A 10625-nucleotide genomic window follows, 5' to 3' on the forward strand; every position below is an offset into this window, starting at 1 on the left:
GCATGTGAAATTGATTGTCAATCAGTGTTGCTTCCTGAGTGGACAGTGTGATTTCACAGAAGTGTCATTGACTTGGAGTTACATTGTGTTGTTTAAGTGTTTCCTTTATTTTTTTGAGCAGTGTAAAAGCCGTGGAAAACCCCTTTAGTAGACCCATCAAATCTCCCTTTGACAGTGTTTCCCCTACCGGGGTGCCTACAGCTGTTGCAAAGACTACAAGTCCCAGCATGCCCAGACAGCATGCTGGGAGTTGTAGTTTTGCAACAGCTAGAGGCGCCCCAGTTGGGAAATACTGCTCTAAGATATGAACGGAATGACTGAGCACAAGTATTTTCTGCGGATGAAAGGTGACGAGCTCTGCTCTTAGTATGACGACATGTCTGAGTGATTGCATGGTCCATGGTTCCTCAACTCCAGTCTTCAGGTCCCCCAATGAGTTAGGTCTGTGTTTCCTCAGATCATATCCTGCTGGAGGCACTTAAAGGGGTACTCTGCCCATAAATATCTTATCCCTTCTCCCAAGGATAAACGATAAGATGCCTGCTCGCCAGTCATCACCCCAGTCATCCGGTGCCAAAGGCTGTTTGAGCATGCTGGGAGTTGTAGTTTTGCAACAGCTGGTGGCACACTGGTTAGGAAACACTGGTAATATATAGACACTTTAGATGGCATCTGTCTTGGACGCTGGTTACCCCCATTTAATAGGACTAATCGGCACCCTGTGTCTGACACTCATTCTGAGGATTATCCTATGGTGTATTTAAAATGCATGATTCAAAACTTGTTACAATTTATAGTGTGAACTACAGCTTGCACTCCCATTTAAAACAATGAGCATGACTTGCACATTGTTTTCAGTCTCTCTCTCATGTCTGTCTGTCTGTCTCTCATGTCTGTCCATCTGTCTATCTCTAACGTCTGTCCATCTCTCTCATATCTGTCCGTCTATCTCTCTCACGCCTTTCCTTCTATCTCCCTCATGTCTGTCTATCTCTCTCTCTCTCTCTCTCTCGTCTGTCTATCTCTCTCTCGTCTGTCCGTCTATGTCTGTCTCTGTCTATCTCTCTCTCTATCATGTCTGTCCGTCTGTCTCACGTCCGTCTATCGCTCTCATGTCTGTCTGTCTATCTCTCTCATGTCTGTCCGTCTCTCTCGCTCTCTCTCTCATGTCTGTCCATCTCTCTCATGTCTGTCCGTCTGTCTATCTCTCTCATGTCTGTCCGTCTGTCTATCTCTCATGTCTGTCTCTCTCTCTCTCTCTCTCTCTCTCTCATGTCTCCGTCTGTCTCTCATGCCTGTCCGTCTCTCTTGTCTGTCCGTCTGTCTCTCTCTCTCTCTCTCTCTCGTCTGTCTATTTCTCTTTTGTCTGTCAGTCTCTCTCTCTCTCTCTCATGTCTGTCTCTCTCTCTCATGTCTCCGTCTGTCTCTCATGTCTGTCCGTCTCTCTCATGTCTGTCCGTCTGTCTATCTCTCTCTCTCTCTTGTCTGTCTATTTCTCTTATGTCTGTCAGTCTCTCTCTCTCATGTCTGTCCATCTCTCTCATGTCTGTCTGTCCGTCTCTCTCTCTCGTCTGTCTATTTCTCTTATGTCTGTCAGTCTCTCTCTCTCTCTCATGTCTGTCCATCTCTCTCATGTCTGTCTGTCCGTCTCTCTCTCTCGTCTGTCTATTTCTCTTATGTCTGTCAGTCTATTTCATATCTATCGGTGTGTGAACATAGACTTAGGCGGCTTTATTGATACAACTACATTTAGCTAAATCTGCACCTTCGTGTGAAATCAGTATCATGGTGGTGCTTCCCTGCGGCCTATTCTAAATGTCACGTATATTACCAAAACCTATTTGACAAGAAACTGCAGTGGAAGATGGTCTTCTAGACGGGTGGTCCTATGAAACATAAATGTGGTCAGTATGAATAGTAAGGGGACTCCCTCTATGTGGGGTGGTCTGGTGGTAGGGTTATATTGTGTGTAAAGCTTTGTTGGATTAGTTTAGAGATCAGCAGTACCACCGCATCATCCTGCTCATACTGGAGGACTATCTGCTTTATCTTTCCCCTCCTGAACCCTGTCATCCCTTTTACATTACTCCCTTGCTTTCTCCTTTGAGCGTCTTCCACTCGGTTCAGTGGTGTCATGTGGTCTTTGTAATTAGAAATGATCAATCTCTGCGCCACTTTTATGGTCAGTTTATAAGTGTTTATTTCTGGAACCTTTTTTATTGGAGACATAAAGACAGTAAGGCTGCAGAACATCAGGCCACTCAATGGTAATTTCCGCTCACAAAGGAACCCTGGGGATCTGTTTCAGAAACTGGAAATTTCATTTCCTTTCATACATCTGGCACAAACCTTTATAGCTTAGCGGACATAGTAATTGCAAAATTCTGCAACATTTTCTATATTTTTTAAAGGGTTTGTCCACTAAAACACTTTGAAGGAGATTTTTTTTCACTCTTTTCAAACGTATGGGTTGTATATGACAATTTTTTTTTAACTTACTTTTGCTTACGTGCGACCTATTCATCAAATAGTCACACAACCTAGATAGATAAATCACACATAAGCAAAACCCGGTAAACATGCTTACAAAAGCATTTTTAAAAGCAGAAAACATTTCCCTTATGTTAATAGCCAGAGTTCTTTATCAACCCTTTATTACCAGTAGCGCTGGAGGGAGGCGTACTGCATCGGGTGACACCCTGACTGGCACTAAATAGCTGCACTCCAACTATCCCACAACAACCCATCCACCCTCCTCAGAAATAAAAAAATATTAAAAACATACTATGCCGCACCATGAATATCCATACTCACCCCAAAATGTGCATGAAGCTGTATTACTATGGATGTTTCTTTTTTAGGAAACATTTTAGTGCCACATATTCTTACACAATTATTTTGCGCCTTATTCTATTTTAACACAACATTAATTTTAAAATGAAGTGTATACGCCAGCATGTACATGTCCTAAAATTAACAAGGTGTGCGGTGCGTATTTTCAACCCTAAAATTCATAGTTATTAGTTATATATTACATTTTTTCTATAATTAACATTAAAGGGGTAGTCCAGTGGTGAAAAACGTATCCCCTATCCTAAGGATAGGGAAAAATTTGAGATTGCGGGGGGTCCGACCGCTGGGGCCCCCTGCGATCTCTCTGTACGGGGCCCTGGCTCTCCGCCCAGATAGCGGGTGTTGACCCCCGCACGAAGCGGCGGTTGACACGCCCCCTCAATACATCTCAATGGGAGAGGCGGAGATTGCCGAAGGCAGCGCTTCGGCTCTGCCATAGAGTTGTATTGAGGGGGCGTGTCGGCCGCCGCCTCTTGTGGAGGTCGACACGCCCCCTTCCCACGGGCTGTCGGGGCTCCGTACAGGAGATCGCAGGGGGCCCCAGCGGTCGGACACCCCGCAATCTGCAACTTATCCCCTATCCTTAGGATAGGGGATAAGTTGCTCACCACTGAGTCACCACTGGACTACTCCTTTAACATTAATGTAGTAGCTTTGTTTCATGATGCAGAACAAGAACAGTTGTTAAAGTGGGTGTTAATTTCCTTTTCTGCGGACGTATGCACTTTCTGTAAGGCAGGTTGGACCTGGAATACATATGCGGCTTTTAAATGGAGATGCAATTTTTTCCTTCATAAATAGCGACTATCGCATTTGATAAATACATGACCAATGCAAAGTTAAAAAAAAAATTACTACGTGAGCAGATTTCAGAAATGTGCTTTGGAATAAGCACAAATCAAAAAGTCGCAGCATGTATAGAAAAGTCGCACGTGCGCAAGTATTTGCGACTTTTACGCAAAAAAAATCTACAGAACTTGATAAATCTCCTTCTATATGATCAATTAGACATGTGACATCTTATTGCAGAATATGGGGGACCTGAGTGCTCTCTTTTATTCTCTCCTTCAGATGTGTCTAGTTCTTTTAATTGATTTAATTCTAGAGGGAATATCCATATGACTGAGCGCGCATATTAAGGCTACGTGCACATTACGTTTTCTAAACTTTATCTTGGGCTCTAGAAACATCCGTGGTGTTTTGTGTTTCACAGACGTTTTTGGACTGTAGCTGAAGTTATAGTCTCATTTGGGACTTACTTTAGGCCGTTTACAGCCCTAAATGCATTGTAAATTACTTGCCATAATATGGTCGCATTGTGGCATGTAAACCGCTAAAAAAAGACTCCAACACTTAAAGGGAAACTGTCCGTTCTCTATCATGCTTAGAGCTGCAGAAAGCAAATAGGGAGACATAACAAATGATGCTTATTTCTTAGGCAAGGTTCACACTACCGCTACCAATAGGCTTTTTTTGTGTGTCCTTAACTGACCATGAACGGGTTGGAGCACAACGGGTCCCGACAGCTCCTATTGACTTTGCATGGAGTCTGTCTGGTGTCCGTTATTTTGGAGGAGGTAGTGGGAGAAATATACCGGACATGCAGTAATTTTTTTCCCGCTAAACTGCCGTCATTTTATAATGTGACTACCGCTTACTGTGCTCAGCAGTAGTGTGAAAGAGCCCTGAGCTTATGATTGTTTGCAAGGTTCTAAAATTGTTTTCTTATCAGCTCAAGAGTCATAAAGGCCAGGTTAAGCTAGAGAATGCAGAAGGGGTTACTCAGCCTTTATAAAAACAAATAATTCATATGTTACTAAGCCAGGGGGCAGTAGAAAATGAAAATACTTGCCTAGTTCCTGTCCCCTGCTGATTTGCTACTGCCTGATCCTGCTCCTTCTACTTTTGAGACAATTGCAGGGTGCAGGACCTGTCCACTTACTGGCCAAGAAGGGGCACTGCTGTGGCCAAAGATTAGCTGAGAAGCTATGTTTTGCAGGGCCACTTGTGTCAGAAGTCATGAAGAAAAGTTGATTGGGGGACCAGACAGACCAAAGAGGAGCTGCAGGGGATCGGGACTAGGTAAGTATGCGTGTGTGTGTGAGAATATGTAACAATTCAAGTGATTTTAGTCCATTCCACAGCAATGTTTCAGCTGCCCATGCAGCCTTTTTCAAGCTTGAAATGTTACTCCTGTGTGCTGCAGCAGCTTCTCTATTTCTGTGGATATTTGTGAGCTCCTGATCTGAGTTCTTTTTGCTGCTTTGCACCAAAGTTTTCTGCTCAGCCTGGACTTTTGTGTGTGCATGTGTGTATGTATATATATATATATATATATATATATATATATATATATATATATAGCTGTATTACCCCCTATGTTTCATTCCCTAGGTACACATTGCATATCTGTGCAATGGTTTATATGGGAATGCAAATATATGAGAGGTTTCTATGGGGGACATTTATCAATGTTGGCTTGATGATTCCGATTTCCCTGACCTAATTTTTTTTTAAACTAACGTACGAATTTTACTATTAAAGGGGTACTCCGGTTTATTTTAAATCAACTGGTGCCAAAAAGTTAAACAGATTTGCAAGTTACTTCTATTAAAAAATCTTAATCCTTCCAGTACTACTTAGCTGCTAAATACTACAGAGGAAGTTCTTTTATTTTTGGATTTCTTTTCTGTCTGTCCACAGTGCTCTCTGCTGACACCTCTGTCTATTTTAGGAACTGTCCAGAGCACCATATGTTTGCTCTGGGGATTTTCTCCTGCTCTGGACAGTTCCTGACATGGATAGAGGTGTCAGGAGAGAGCACTGTGGTCAGACAGAAAAGAAATCCAAAAATAAAAGAATTTCCTCTGTAGTATTCAGCAAAAAAGTTTCCTGACATGGACAGAGGTGTCAGCAGAGAGCACTGTGATCAGGCAGAAAGGAAAAAAAAAAGAGAACTTCCTCTGGAACATACAGCAGCTTATAAGTACTGGAAGGGTTAAGATTTTTTAATTAATTTAATTTACAAATCTGTTAAACTTTCTGCCACCAGTTGATTTAAAAAAATGTTTTCCAGTGAAGTACCCCTTAAAAAACGGCTCATGTCTGGTATGACCGCCCTGGTGCCTGGGTGGATAAGCCACAGATGATCCTCTGCGGGTGAAAGGGTTCAGCTGATACATTTCTTCCATTAAACCCCATCTTAATTTTATTGATCATTCAGCTTTGACCTTTTCAGGCCCGTGACCTTGTTTCTGGCCTACGACTCTGGAGGATGTGACCTATTTATCTCTGTCTTATCTTGTCGTACATCTCCAGTCTCTGCACTTCTGTTTCTCCCATTGCTAGAATAATCAAATTTCTATTTCCTATGGGGCTCTTGGCCCCTGTGTAACTAAGGGTCCCTGGTGGTGCCTGTCTGCATAGCTATTCCACTGTGCACCTTTTACATTGTGCAAGAGTAAATCAATAATTCATAATGGCAATTAGAATGTTTTATTGATTTTGGTGTGCTAGTGTTTACCATAATGGTATGGGCGGTTTCACCATGCTGATGGGGGTTTGGTTCGGGACCCTCTGGGTCCTGCTGCCACTATATAGATAGTATCATGCTGCTGTATTACTGCCATATGGAGGCTTATAACCCAATGTTATAGGTGTGTCTTATACATTGAAATTATACATCGCCAAGATAACATTAAAATGAATAACATTTGAAATAGGAAATCATATCTATGGGTATCATCAGTTTGCTTTATATGTCCTGCAAAGGCTCTGGCCCATAGGTTAACCCATCAGGTGCTGTCCCCTCTATTTTCCCCTGTTAACCCATCAGGTGCTGTCCCCTCTATTTCTCCCCTATTAACCCTTCAAGTGCTCTCTCTCTCTTATCCCCTGCTTATTCCTCAGGCATCCACTCTCTTTCCCCCTGTAAAACCTTCCGATACATTCCCCTCTCTTTTCCCCTGTAAACTCTTCACAATGCAGTCCCCATTTCCTCCTGTCCTTCCATTATTGGTATGTGCACACGGTAGTAAAATGTACGGAATATCGGACCAGGAAAGGGTCGAGATTCAGCACATTTGAATGTTCCGGCGGGCGCTAGGACCGCTCGGAAATGTGTCATCTCATAGACAACAATGCATTTCCGAGCGAAATCCGCTGAAAGAATAGACATGTCTATTCTTACTTTAGATGCTGAAATTGGGACTAAAACAGATATATCAGTCCAGGTGTCATATAAAGCAGACTGAGGATGGTCATAGATCAGATAATGTATACACTGAAATAGCATTTAACCCCTTAAGCCCATTTTCACCTTAAAGGACATCTGTACTGATGAATTTTACATATTCCTGTGCCTGGGCTGCAAAAATAAACAAACTTAACCTTAACTCACCTTCCTATATTCCCCTGTTGCTCCGGTATCGGCCTCACGGTCCTCCACTGCAATCCTCTTGCTGCTTCCTGGGGACAGGAACATCACAGAGCCGTCAGTGTATCACAGGCCGCAGCGATGTCTTGCCTCACCCGGTGATAGGCTGAGCGCACTGTCATGTAGGGAGCCGGCCTACCAGAGCTCCCAACATGACAGTGCGTTCAGCCTATCACCGGTCGAGGCGGGACATCGCTGCGGCCGGTGATACGCTGAGGCTCTGTGACGTTCCCGTCCCCAGGAAGCAGCAAGAGGATCGCAGCGGAGGACCTTGAGGCCGAAAGTGGAGCAACGGGGAATGTAGGAAGGTGAGTTAAGGTTAAGTTTGTTTATTTTTGCAGCCCAGGCACAGGAATATGTAAAATTCATCAGTACAGATGTCCTTTAACCCCTTCCCGACCCATGGCATACATGTACGTCATGGGTCGGGTGGGCGGACATGACGGGGGTCTGCGTCATGACAGGGAGATGTCTGCTGCTATCAGCAGCTGACATCTGCCAGTAATGACGGACATCGGAGATCGCTACGATGTCCATCATTTAACTGTTTAAATACTGCGATCTATACAGATCACAGCATTTAAACATTAAGTGCTGCTATTCCCTGGTGTCTAGTGGTCCCATAGCCCCCACCGCGATTACATCGGGGGGGGGGGGGGGGGCTATGGGTTGCTAGGGAAGCCTGAGGCCTTACCTGGTCCTTGGCGTCTTCCCTGGCTCTGAGATTACTTAGGGCTCCTTTTGGCAGCCCTTAGAAATTGAGCACAGATTTCATGGATCAATGTAATGCAATAGCGTTACATTAATCTATGTAAGCCATCTGATGATGGCTTATTATAGGCCCCTAGAGGGGGAAGTGTGTATGAAAAAAGTTAAAAAAAATTGTTACAAAATATTTAAAAAAATCCCTCCCCTAATAAAAATCAAATTACCCCCCTTTTTAAATAACACTGTACAAAGAAACAAATACACATATTTGGTATTGCCGCGTGCATAATTTTCCAAACTATCAAATTATTATTTGTCTGATCCTGCACAGTGAACGGCGTAAACGCAAAAAAAATTTCAAACGCCAAAATTGATGATTTTTGGTTATTACATAAAAAAAAAAATAGTAAAAAAAAGTTTCTTTTTTTATTTTTCAAGGTTTACATTTTTTTTAACCATAGAACGAAACAAAAATTATCCAACTTTGGTATCATTGGAATTGTACTGACCCATAGAATGAAGATGGAATGTCAGATTTAGCATATTTTGAACTCCAAAAAAATGATTGCCCTACAAAATTGTGCAATTCCATATTTTTTTCAATTTTGCCCTGCATATAATTTTTTTCTGACTTTGTAATACATTGTATGATAAAAAAAAAAGTGAATCAGTGGAAAGTCCAACTCGTCATGAAGAAAATAAGCCCTAATATAACTTTGTCAGTCGAAAAATAAAAAAGTTATGGGTCTTCGAAGGTAAGGAGGGAAAAAACATGAGCCAGAGACAAAAATTAGCTGGGTCATGAAGGGGTTAAGGACCAGAGCATTTTTTGCACATCTGACCACTGTCACTTTAAGCATTAATAACTCTAGAATGCTTTTACTTATGAATATGATTTATAATTTCTTGGTCAAAAATTCCAAAATTTCATAAAAATTTGAACATTTTGCATTTTTCTAACTTTGAAGCTCTCTGCTTGTAAGGAAAATAGACATTCCAAAAAAATTATATATTGATTCACAAATACAATATGTCTACTTTATATTTTCATCATAAAGTTGACATGTTTTTACTTTTGGAAGAAATCAGAGGGCTTCAAAGTTCAACAGCAATTTTCAAATTTCTCACAATTTTCAAAATCAGAATTTTTCAGGGACCAGTTCAGATTTAGAAATACCCCATAAATGGCCCCATTATAAAAACTGCACCCCTCAAAGTATTCAAAATGACATTCAGAAAGTGTGTTAACTCTTTAGGTGTTTCACAGGAATAGCAGCAAAGTGAAGGAGAAAATTATAAATCTTCATTTATACTCGCATGTTCTTGTAGACCCAGTTTTTGAATTTTTACAAGGGGCAATAGGAGAAAAAGCCCCCCAAAATTTGTAACCCCATTTCTCTCAAGTAAGGAAATACCTCATATGTGTTTGTGAAGTGTTCAGCGGGCGCAGTAGAGGGCTCAGAAGGGAAGGAGCGACAATGGGATTTTGGAGAGTGAATTTTGCTGAAATGGTTTTTGGGGGGCATGTCGCATTTAGGAAGCCCCTATGGTGCCATAACAGCAAAAAAAAAAAAAAAACACATGGCATACTATTTTGCAAACTACACCCCTCAAGGAACGTAACAAAGGGTACAGTGAGCTTTAACACCCCACAGGTGTTTGTTGACTTTTCGTTAAAGTCGGATGTGTAAATGAAACATTTTATTTTTTATTCAGATTTTTCCCAAATTTACCATTTTTACAAAGGGTAATGGGAGAAAATGCCTCCCCAAAATTTGTAATACCATGTTAGGACTTAAAATGCTCTGTGGGCGAACTACAATGCTCAGAAGAGGAGTCACATTTGGATTTTGGAAAGCAAATTTAGCTGAAATGGTTTTTGGGGGGCATGTCGTATTTAGGAAGCCCCTATGGTGCCAGAACAGCAAAAAACAAAACAAAAAAAAACACATGACTTACTATTTTGGAAACTAAACCCTCAAGGAACGTAACAAGGGGTACAGTGAGCCTTAACACTCCACAGGTGTTTGACGACTTTTTGTTAAAGTCGGATGTGTAAATGGAAAACATTTTTTTTCACAAAAATGCATTTTTTTCCCCAAATTTTACATTTTTACAAGGGGTAATAGGAGAAAATGCCGTCCAAAATGTGTAACCCAATTTCTTCTGAGTATGGAAATACCCCATATGTGGATCTAAAGTGCTCTTCGGGCAAACTACAATGCTCAGAAGAGGAGGAGCGCCATTGAGCTTTTGGAGAGAGAATTTGTTTGGAATGGAAGTCGGGGGCCATGTGCGTTTACAAACCCCCCCCCGTGGTGCAAGAACAGTGGACCCCCCCTACATGTGACCCATTTTGGAAACTACATCCCTCACAGGGTATACATCCCCCCCCGCGGCAGAACCTCCACCCAGGAAGGGATCGTCATTTTCACGGACCACTGTTCCAAAAATCTGTCAGACACATGTGGGGCGTAAATGCTCACTGTACCCTATTACATTATGTGAGGGGTGTAGTTTCCAAAATGGGGTCACATGTGGGGGGGTCCATTGTTCTGGCACTATGGGGGCTTTGTAAACACATGTGGCCTTCAGTTCCGGACAAATTTTTTCTCCAAAAGACCAATGG

The sequence above is a fragment of the Hyla sarda genome, chromosome 4 (genome assembly GCF_029499605.1).
Source record: "Hyla sarda isolate aHylSar1 chromosome 4, aHylSar1.hap1, whole genome shotgun sequence".
In the NCBI taxonomy this organism is placed as follows: Eukaryota; Metazoa; Chordata; class Amphibia; order Anura; family Hylidae; genus Hyla; species Hyla sarda.